Source organism: Wyeomyia smithii, chromosome 2 (assembly GCF_029784165.1).
Source record: "Wyeomyia smithii strain HCP4-BCI-WySm-NY-G18 chromosome 2, ASM2978416v1, whole genome shotgun sequence".
Lineage (NCBI taxonomy): Eukaryota > Metazoa > Arthropoda > Insecta > Diptera > Culicidae > Wyeomyia > Wyeomyia smithii.
The window spans coordinates 276,071,091-276,082,585 of NC_073695.1; positions in this window are offsets into that span (position 1 = coordinate 276,071,091).

The window sequence follows — 11,495 nt, forward strand, 5'->3', positions numbered from 1 at the left end:
GTATCCATTTTTATAGGTTGGCATTCTATGTCATCCTTCAGTTCAGCTCATGTGCAACACTTTCAGCTGATCAGCAGCGCTCTAGAAAAATATGTTATCTGGTTTAATGTCCATGAAAGTTAATCGAAAATTACAAATCGTAACAACCGGTTGTACACTTCCTTCAGAGCGCCAGAGAACAGCTCTTTTTATGCCTCAAGCAAAAAAGTTGTTGAGACTGTATTTACGACGAAAAAACATCTGTCCTTCTATCATAAAACATATAAACCATCACCGCGAGAGACTTGATTTGAAACAGTTTTGAGAATGATGAAAGCTGGTCAAAAGAGCGACGCGTAGTAGTTACAGACTGCTGTTCCAGCGCTGAGGAACATCGTCAACATCACCGACATGCTCTGCGATACCATCAACCATAAAGCCAGCTAGTAAAATATTCGTTATTTGAGAATGGAAAGAACACACAGAAGCGAAGGCATATGGCAGCCTGTTTACTGATGTGATTCCGTGACACACTCGTGAATCACGTATTTTTTCTTCAGATTCTGGCTAGACGTTTTGATACATTTATTCATGAAGCCCGACCGTTAAATCGATTCGATGGTTTTTAAAATATGTTTAATTCACTTGCACGGTTTAGTCGATGATTTTCGATTCAATCTGTTTGTTGCTCGAATTACTAGATAAATTCACCCCTATGTCATAGGGCAGATAAAATCACACATTTTCAGTTCTCCGGCTCTCGGGGGAAACAAATTAAAGATCAATCCTTCAAACCCGACCCCGACGTAGAGCACGAATTTTGCTCTCGAAGAGGAAAATAAGCTCCCCGTGCTTTCCGGAAAAAGGTAACTGCTGTTGATGCTTCCACGGAATGGACATTGCAACGCTTGACTGACTCTCTAGCTTGCTTGCGTCCTCTTGCGGATGCCGGTATCAATTTCGGCTTCCATTTATCATAATTTCGACCCAACCAGGCTAGTCCATGGAGAAATCTGAGAGAATCTTGGGTTGTCCGTATAACGATAACAGATTGCCAGATTGGAAGGTCCGGTAAGCCAGCCTGATGAAGGTAGCCCCAATGAGTGCCGCAATTTAAGCCCAGCGAGAATTACTCGGATTCCTATCAAAAAATTGAAGCTTTCTGGTGGTAAAGTTTTTTTTATAAGAAATTTGGTAAATGCGTTACGCGTTACAGTAGGTGCATATGGATGATTACACTATAAGGTTTAGGACTGCAAAAAAAAATGCAACTGGTTCAAGTAATAGTGACCGCTGAGGATTACCTTTCCAGATTGATGCGACACCAACTTTCTCAATAAAAATTAGAACTGATAATATTTGCCTCGAATATGTATAGAAAAGAGATCGCAGCATGCCGCGACCGCGGAAAGACGTAATTTTTTTGTGCGATGATTTTTCACAAGAAAGAATAGTTCATTCCATTTACATTTTCATCATCAGTGTATTGTTTTGTGAAAAACGTTATGAGTTTGTTGATTTCTTTGACAATACCAACAGGATGCTCATTATGGTCAATGAAAGGATTAAAATGAGGCAGTTCAAGAGAAAAACAAATAAGGTTAAGAATTTATTGATTATTGATTTATCATAAAAAACAAGTAATATTTAATATATGGTTTATATTATTAATACACAGACAAGATGAAAAAAATATGCAAGGTAAATATAAATATGCCAAAAAACCGAAAATGTTAAAAATGTCATAGATTTGTTCACTTCAACAGTGCAACGATTCATGAACAGACAATAATAAAACTTCCAGTTTATATGCACTGTGTTGCATTGAATGCAACTTTGTTGTTACTAAATTCAAGCACCAACAAGCGAGATTTGTTGTTACTCTGCATATTTCAAGGCAAAGATATCCTTGAGGCCATTATTGTTACAACGAAAATTCCAAAATCCAAACATTACACAGACTGTGCTTGCATTGCAAAGGTAAAAACGCTGTGTCTACACAGTCAGCTCTCCACAATTGCTGCCAACAAGTCCTTGATGAATTATTCAACCCACTCGTAAGAACCGACATGCAAATTTCTCAAAAATCCTTGCCGTTCATTGTCAAAATAGGAATTGTTCCTGACAGGTCAGCAACAGCTGCAGTGCTAGCAGATGTATGAAAATGATATGCAAATACGAGCAGATTAACGAACCACACCGAGCTAAAGCTGGGTAACACAAACACCATCGATTGGATAATTGATTTGATAAAAAAAAAATTCTGATTGAAAAGACATTCAAATTAGTACCGACCAGTGGAAAAAACTTTAAATCAATTTTTTCTGACTGTTATGTGACATCTTCACTTCTCTACAAACATTTCCAATCAATTTCAGAAGTGTAAAGCGTCCCGCAGTATTTAGATTGCAAGCTGCATAAGTTGCCCAGCATTCCCGTCACACCATCCCGGTGGGTTTCGCTTGGTTTAACACAAAATTCGACAGCAGATTGACATCATTTTCGTAGCAGACCGGGCAATATCTTAATGAAAAAACAGCTTGACAGCTTCAAGTCTCCCCGCATGGAGTCCACCAACCGTCAGGCAGGGCTTTGTTTGTTCTTGTCGTAGCTCCTGGTTCCGTCAGCATGCTAAATTCAATTTTTTTCTCTCCCGACATAGAATGGAGTGGCGTGATAACAAAACTAATCCTGATATTGATTTTCATTTACCCGCCACCCCCGGCACCGAGGCATCGTAAAACTGGATGGTCCTTCTTCGTACTATGCAGGGACTTTTGCTATAGAAAAAGATTGCCGGTAAAGATAGTGATCAATTTAGAAAGTTTCCTATTCTCACTTGTTGGGCTTCTTCGCCATATGTCAGCACAAGTCTTCCCGTGATTGGCTTTAGGTTGCGTCAAAACGAGATTATTATGACGCTTCTCCTTGGCACTGCAGCTTCTATTCTTTGCGGAGCAGTTTGCCATAGAGTCTACTCCGTATTCAATAAACAGCAGAAACAGAAACCATGTTTGGTTATTGAAGTTGTTAAAGTGCCACAGCTTTCGACTCGATTGCTTGCGAGCATTACTCATTAGGATTTGCGCCAAGTACCGGCACGTACTGCATCTGCCTGCAGTGATGAGCCGGTTTTCATGAAAATGTGAATTATTCTATTCATAAGCTCGCTTTATTATCTACTGGAACGTGCTTGGCACCGTATAGTATGCATTTATTAAACTCGGATGCTTAGCTTGACTTTTGCTAGCTGTTGGCTCCATTCACCTGTTCGTATACTATTTGTGTTCCCGTTGACGATGACACCACAATGACTGCACGGTAGATGGCAAGAAAGTAATTCAGCTTTAGAAACACGAAATTCATCATGCATAAAAATATTCCGACCATTCACACATTCGACAATTTAATAAACCTTGTAAACTCCCAAAGGATTCATACTTTTCTTACACAACGATCCTGTTTTTATCTGATCAAATTTATTGCCTTCTTATTTATGATATTGACCTGCTCGTGAGCCCACCATTCCAGATCCGGCTATGTAGCTTACCGATAAGCATTTCTTGCGAGCTTTTCACAAGCGCTTATTTTACTGCATTTTTAACGTATTTTGAAGTAGAATACTTCTCTCAGGAAGTTCGGCTACATAGGGATGTGAAATGAAAATCTAAAACCGAAAAAAGTGAAAAATATGTCCAATTTCAAATGCTAATAAATCGGTTAGTATTCGATGGATTTCCTTCGTTCTTGCAGCAATAGATTGGAAAATCTTCTAAGATTCTTCCCAAAATAAGATCATTGTAATTTTATTATTCACACCATTGTACTATTGAAAATAGTCAAGCCTTGTCAAAACGAAAAATTCGACCTCTAATTGGTCGTTATATGCTTGCTTTCCAAGCACGGTCGACAGGATCATATACCTTGCAATTGAAAACATGCTATTTGGCCTATATAAGAGCCTGTTTCAGCCGGAGCCGCTCATAATAGTTCTAGACAGCGACAACAGCAGTCGTCCTTCCTTAGCAGCAGCACTAGCCCTGTGGTTGGTCACCACGTCTCAGGAGCAGCGCGGTTTTTCTCAGCGTGTGTCGCCAGACAGCCATTATTCCCTCCGTGTTGGGGCAGCATGAAGATTGCCATCAGGAAATCCAATTTCGGAAATCAAAATGCCTTTTTTAAGGCAAATAAACAAGTCATTGAAAGTTAATAATTTTTGTCAACGCAAGCAAGCATTCTGTGTTGCATCCTAGCAATTCAAATTTGTCGCACCCGTCTAATTTACTGAATGTGAAATAGCTTCCACAGTGGCAGCTTTACTGAATGTGAAACTGAAATTTACTGAATGTGAAATAGCTTCCACTGGGCAGCTCAAAGGTTGCAATTAGCAACCGATTTTGAACCGCAACATGCTTTTTTCAAGGCAAATAAAAAAATAATTGAAGGTTAATAATTTTCTGGCATCAACACAAGCAGACATTCTGTGCGGGATGCAATCAAATTGTGTTGTAGTTGTCTAATTTTACTTTATTTAGTAAACTCCCCACTGTAGGGGCAGCGCAAAGGCTGCGATCAGCATAACCGACATTGAATAATTAACTGCCCAGTTAGAACGCATTCACAAAAGCAGTTAGTTCGACTATGCAGAGCTAATATGAAGTCGATTCAATCAATCATCATAAACAGAATTTCGTCGTCTCCCAGCTGCCAAGTTGCAACATGATGCAACACGCAACAGCGAGCAAACGAAATCGCTTGATGTTACAAACCGCAATAAGATACGGGTTAAAACCGTTGCGTGTGTGAGAGCACCATCGGTGTTTATTCGCTGGATACACTATCTACTGTCTACTGAACGCAATAATCTGCTTACATGCGACACGGGGACGGGAACATTTTCTTCAACGAAGCTGCGCAACACGACACAAAACATGTTATTTTGTTGCTTCAATGAGAGTGCTATCGGTCCGGCTCGACAAGAAATCATTTTTGTGCATCCGTGCTACGAAACTGAGGAAAAACTTTAGAAACTGAAAAAAGAGGTGGAGTTTATCAAATGATCGCTCTGGGCCGGAATGAAGTCACACATATTTTTCAAGTTATGTCATTCCACCACCTACGAAAAATAATTCATTCCTATTTTCATCCCTATATAAGAGCCTGTTTCAGCCGGAGCCGCTCATAATAGTTCTAGTAGCATTGGGCGATAGGACGGAGAGTATCGATACTTCAGTATCGATACCCGAAGAACCAAAAGTATCGAGATACCCAAAATATCGGTCAAAAAGTATCGATACCAGAAGTATCGATACTATAGCTGAGATCATTTTTTGAATTTTTGATAAATACATTTACTCAGGGTGGCCACTTTACCGGAAAAACGGGAAAAGCGGGAAAAAGCCGGGAATTTTAAATCACCGGGAAAAAAACACGGGAAAACCGGGAAATTAGGCTTCACGCCGGGAAAATCATCCTCCTTCATGTCTGCCGCTTTAGAATCAGTCAGTCGTCAACCAAGTTGGACGTGTTTGTTGTTAGCTCCTATCCACGCGCGAATTTAAATCAAATTATTGTTTTTCGCTTAGTTTTCATTTTGCTTGTTGTGTTTTTGTGTCGGTAAAAATGAATCAAATTTGCGAAGTCTGCGCGAAAGACTCCGGTGCCGAAGTGTTCTGGTCGTGTGTTGGAGGGTGTAATCGAAAATTCCATGCCTCCTGTGTAGGAGTATCGTGCCCCCCCGAAGTAGTTGCTAAAAGCAGAAGTTCTCTGCGTATCGTTAAAAAAGACAAACAAGACAAACAAGATAAACCAGCCGTAGATCCAACTGCATTTTTGCTACCGTGCTGCGATTCCTGCCAACTTTTAGTAACGGCATCGTTTGAATTGAACACGTTGACCAAACAGCAGAACAAGCTGACGAAATTGATTGATGATAATACAGAGGTGATTCATCGACTTGTGACCCAACTCGAACAACCAAGCACAATTCCAGAAACTCTAGAGGGTATCGACAAGTCACTTATACAAATAAACCAAGCGCTAACGTCAAACATCAAAGCCAACAGTGTGGCTGGTGTTATGCCTACACTTAAAAATCACCTGACGCAGCTCGTTAACATTGCTTTTTCGGAATTCAAGAACGAACTTCGGAACGAATTAACGGAATCGCTGACCAGCATAAATAACGAACTTTCTCAGTTAGGACAGCTGTTTGTAGAAACAGCAACCAGCTGTTCAATACAAACCAGTCCGTTAGAGATAAACATTGTAGATGAACTTAAAACTCTGTCATCCTGCATCGAAGAACTAAGATCTAAGTCAGCGAGTGTTGCCGCCCCCCCAATAGCTTCACCTGTTTCACTTCCAAGTTTGGCAACAGAACTTAATTTGGATAACGCCAATAATTCAGGTTGGCGGTTTCTAGGTTCCAAAAAAGTTTGGAAAGCGGATTGGACAGATTATGATGAACGTAAAAGGCGTCGTTTGGTACAGTTGAAGAATGCAGATGCAGCCAGAAGAAGGAGGAATCGACGACAACAGGCTTACAACAACAATACTAACAACAACAACCGCAATGGTAACAATTACAACAACCGCAACAATAACAACCACCTGAACAACAATGACAATTACAATCGCAACAATAACATCTACAACCACCGCAGCAATAACAACCACCAGAACCGCAACAATAACAACTACAATCACAACAATAACATCTACAACAACCGCAGCAACAACAACCACCAGAACCGCAACAATAATAACTTCAATCGCAATAATAACATCTACAACAACCGCAACATTAACAACTCCAACAACAACAATAACAGCATCAATAATAACAACAATCAAATCCCGAATCGTTACCTCAATCTTAACAGGAATCTTAACAACAGCTACTACAACCAACTACCACCAGACCGTGTGCTTCTTGCTGCAGCGAAGGATAAATTTTCTCGACCCCCACCTAATCTCCAGCATATCTCTTTTCAACGAGGCGAAATACTTAATCCGTACCCAGCGAATAATGAGTCACAATCATCTTTCATGCCTACCGTTTCAACGAGCCCGCTCAACTTAACGACTCCCGCGACCTCTTCAGCTGTATCGTGTCCTTACCATTTGGCTGGCAGCCACAACTATAACAATAACAATAATTTTAGATCAGCAAGTTTCCCGTGTGATGGATGTTATTGTAAGCATTCGTGTTCTCAAAATCAGTGACGCTCAGAGAAAGAAAAAACAACGCCAGTAGTCAATGAAGTATTGATTTATGCTCAGAATTTCAACAGGATGCGCAGTGCACTCAAAATTAATCACATTAATAACAGAATAAGTGGATGTTCATACTCAATCATCTTAGCAACGAAAACGAACTGGAACGAAGATATTAAAAGTGAAGAAGTTTTCAACAGTTCCTTTAATGTGTTCAGGAGCGATCGTGATTTATCACTATCTGATAAGAAATCAGGTGGAGGAGTGCTTGTAGCTGTTGGGGTTCAGCATGATTCTGAGCAAATCATAACCCAGAAACATGCCGAATTTGAAGATGTCTGGGTTAAAGTTCTGTTGAAGGGTGAAATCCATATTTTCGTATCTGTTTACTTTCCACCCCACTTTGCCAAAAAGCAATCATATGAAAAATTTTTAAGGACGGTAGAATTAGTGAATGATGAGTCCCACACTAACTCAAAAATTCATATATATGGAGATTTCAATCAAAATGATGCTGATTTTATTGTAAACGATGATAATGAATCGCTTTTACTTCCTGTAGTAGGAGAAAACGAAACTCTGCAATTTATTTTTGACGGTTTTAGTCAACTTGGATTAAATCAGGTAAACTCAATCCGGAATGAGCAAAACTGTTTTTTAGACTTTTTATTCACCAATTGCACGGAAGATTTTAGTGTTGACAAAGCAGAATATCCCCTATGGAAAAATGAAAAATTTCATACTGCAATTGAGTACTCGCTAATGATTGATACCGAGAGATCACGACCCTCTGATCATCATCCTGAATATAAATATGACTTCACTAAAGCAAACTTTGAACTAATCAATCGTAAATTAACTGACATCGACTGGCAATCACTTCTAAAAAATGAAATAGATATGAACAAAGCGGTTGATAATTTTTTATCATCACTGTATAGTGTTTTAGACTCAACTGTACCAAAGTCAAAAAAGAAAACGGTTAGCTCAAAAGATCCCATTTGGTTCACCAGAGAAATCAAAAATTTAAAGAATAGGAAACAAAAAGCTCATAAAACTCACAAAAAACTTAAAGACCAAAGAAATTTGGACAAATATTTGAACATTTGTGATGAACTGAATACTAAAATATCTATTGCGTATGAGAACCACAACACAAGGGTGGAAAATAACATTAAATCAGACCCAAAACAGTTTTTTAAATTTGCAAACGATAAAATGAAGTCTAATAACTTCCCATCTCGCATGCAATATGAAGACTTTGCCAGTACTGACTCAAAGCAAATCTGCAACAAGTTTGCGAGTTTTTTTCAAACCGTTTATAAAAATAGCGACGAAGTCAGGGACTTTGAATATTTCTCGCACTTGCATGAACAAATAAATAACGTATCTATTAAGCAAATAACTGTTCAAGAAATCCTCGCAACACTAAAAGAACTGGACGCTTCAAAAGGTCCAGGTCCAGATGGAATTCCACCCTCACTCATGAAAAATCTTGCTCCTGCCTTCGTAAAACCCTTGTTTTGGCTTTTCAACTTATCCCTTACGTCCGGACAGTTTCCATCAGTCTGGAAAAAATCTTTTCTTATACCGATTTTCAAGTCAGGTAAGAGATCTGACATCAAAAATTATCGTGGCATTGCAATAATATCATGTATTCCCAAACTTTTTGAAGCTATCGTTATCCAAAAAATATTTAATCAGGTAAAGAATCGCATAACGTGTAACCAACATGGTTTTTACAAAGGGAGGTCTACGGCTACCAACTTACTTGAATTTGTTGATTTCTCTTTTGCGTCTATGGACAGAGGCAACTTCGTGGAAACTCTATACACGGATTTTAGTAAAGCTTTTGACAGAGTAGATATTTCCATGCTTATGTTCAAATTAAAAAAACTGGGATTTGAGTCAGGCCTACTTAAATGGATTGAATCTTATTTGACGAACAGGACACAAACGGTTAGGTTTAAGGGACACCTTTCTGTACCAGTAAAAGTGACATCTGGAGTTCCACAAGGCTCCCATTTAGGCCCTTTGCTCTTCATTTTATTTGTTAATGACGTTACCCTTGTGTTGAATCGTCTCAAAGTATTGATATATGCCGATGACATGAAACTGTACATGGAAATAAAACACAAATCAGACATCCAACAATTCCAACAAGAGGTTGACATTTTCTACATTTGGTGTAAAAAAAGTCTTCTTGATCTCAACGTAAAAAAATGTAATATTATATCCTACACAAGGAAAAGAAATCCTGAACATGCCAGTTGCACTCTTGCACATCAAGTTGTAGAAAGGTGTTATCAAATTAGAGATTTAGGAGTAATTATGGATTCTAAGTTAACATTCATTGATCACTACAATACGATCATCAATAGAGCCAACAGTATGCTAAGTTTTATAAAAAGGTTCAGTTATCATTTCGTTGACCCGTACACTATAAAAACTCTCTTTGTTACATATGTTAGATCTATCTTAGAATACTGTAGTGTTGTTTGGTCGCCTTATCAAGACGTCCATTCCAATAGAATCGAATCCGTACAAAAACAGTTTTTGTTATATGCACTAAGAAAACTAGGTTGGAATTCATTTCCTCTCCCTTGTTATGAATCGCGTTGCATGCTTATTAATATAGAAACGCTTGAAAAAAGTAGAGAAATTGCTTCGGTAACTCTTTTCAACGATTTAGTTTCACAACGCATAAGTTCGGAAAATCTGCTTGGAAAACTCAACTTTTATGCTCCTACACGCTCATTAAGAACGCGAAAAATTTTCGTATTAAATTCTTATAGAACAGAATATGCCAGTTAATAGTATGATGAGTCTTTACAATAAATATTGTGAAGTTATTGATTTAACGATGTCACGAAATGCTCTTAGAAAAATATTGAACACTAGAATTACATAACTATATTTGTGATGTTAGCAATAGTTTTTAAGATGTAGTCTACTATGATTGACGAAATAAAGAAATTTGTTCAACAGTTTCTGAGGAAATGTCAACATGAGACCCTGTTTTTTTTATGTTTACCTAACTGGCATGATTCTGCCGGATAGGGGAAAGCTGGTTGTTGGTTTCAGTTAAAGTCGACAGCGGCTTCGCAGCAAGATCTGCGTCAAATAAAATCAGGCTTGATCAGGTGGATAAATTTACTGTTCCGTAACATATATTGTCAGATTTCAAAGAAGTCAAAAAGTTATCAGCGTCGCGGGAGGCGTATTGAAACTTCTTGTGAATAGTGTTCGACATCGCATCGGGGAGAATCCGGTCAAAAGTCAAATAGGACCGGAAACTTCGAGTCTCGATTTTCTTTCGAACCGGACCGGAACGGAGCTACCCGGTTTGTACTTCCCGCTTTTTGGTATGATTTTAACCACAAACAGCAAAAAAAATTTTTCATTCTGTGTTGGACCTTCTGACTACTTGATTTTGTTGGGGAAAGACGCCACCTTGAAGAGCTATTTGTTAAAGATTTCTCAGATTTTTGAAGTAGAATACTTCTCTCAGGAAGTTCGGCTACATAGGGATGTGAAATGAAAATCTAAAACCGGAAAAAGTGAAAAATATGTCCAATTTCAAATGCTAATAAATCGGTTAGTATTCGATGGATTTCCTTCGTTCTGGCAGCAATAGATTGGAAAATCTTCCAAGATTCTTCCCAACTGAAGAGAATTGTAATTTTATTATTCAAACTATTGTACTATTGGAAATAGTCAAGCCTTGTCTAAACGAAAAATTCAACCTCTGATTGGTCGTTATATGATTGCTTCCCAAGCACGGTCGACAGAATCATATACCTTCCAATTGAAAATATGCTATTTGGCCTATATAAGAGCCTGTTTTAGCCGAAGCCGCTCATAATAGTTCTAAACAGCGACAACAGCAGTCATTCCTTAGGAGCAGCAGTAGCAGAGCAGTGGATAACAGCGTTGGCGGATAGCGACCACAGCACAGCTGTGGAGTAGCAATGGATACCGCACTAGTTGCAGCGGATCTCAGCATCGATAGCAGCTGGACCAGCTGATGCAGGGACATCGGATACCAATGGCAGCGTATAGCGGCCACAACTGTGACATGGCTACGAATAGCGTAGCAGTTGCAGCGGGTATATCTGACCATGAAGCATTTATGCAATAATTGAATGAAAATTGCAATTGCAGCAATCGGCCTTTTTCAAGGCTACTAAATGTTTTTGGAAGAGCATAGTGAATGGTTATTAATAAACTGCAACTGAGGTTTGGTGCTGGCAAATGCACAACAATATGATGTTTATCACGATTTGTTGATACTGTAC